The sequence below is a fragment of the Monopterus albus genome, unplaced genomic scaffold, assembly GCF_001952655.1.
Source record: "Monopterus albus unplaced genomic scaffold, M_albus_1.0 scaffold29.1, whole genome shotgun sequence".
In the NCBI taxonomy this organism is placed as follows: Eukaryota; Metazoa; Chordata; class Actinopteri; order Synbranchiformes; family Synbranchidae; genus Monopterus; species Monopterus albus.
In genome coordinates this window covers 3129031-3129264 of record NW_018127909.1, presented here as the reverse complement: position 1 = coordinate 3129264, position 234 = coordinate 3129031, and the positions used below count along the sequence as shown (strand labels likewise).

Genomic DNA, 234 nt, shown 5'->3' with positions numbered 1-234 from the left:
GCAAATTAATATTCAGTTCATATTGTGAGCAACCATCTGAAGTTATTTTATAATAGATGGACGAGTATTGGTATTCCTTATTAGAAGGTCTTACATACAGTGGGTACGGAAAGTATTCAGACCCCCTTAAATTTTTCACTCTTTGTTATATTGCAGCCATATGCTAAAATCATTTAAGTTCATTTTTTTCCTCATTAATGTACACACAGCACCCCATATTGACAGAAAAACACA

At 32.9% G+C, this 234-nt stretch overlaps 1 protein-coding gene across 4 annotated transcripts in view; it reads right to left on the bottom strand.

Annotated features, from left to right (window-relative positions):
* The window catches only part of LOC109957965 (interleukin enhancer-binding factor 3-like), a 14065-nt gene that overhangs the window by 9239 nt on the left and 4592 nt on the right, over window positions 1-234 (bottom strand). The window lies entirely within an intron of this gene.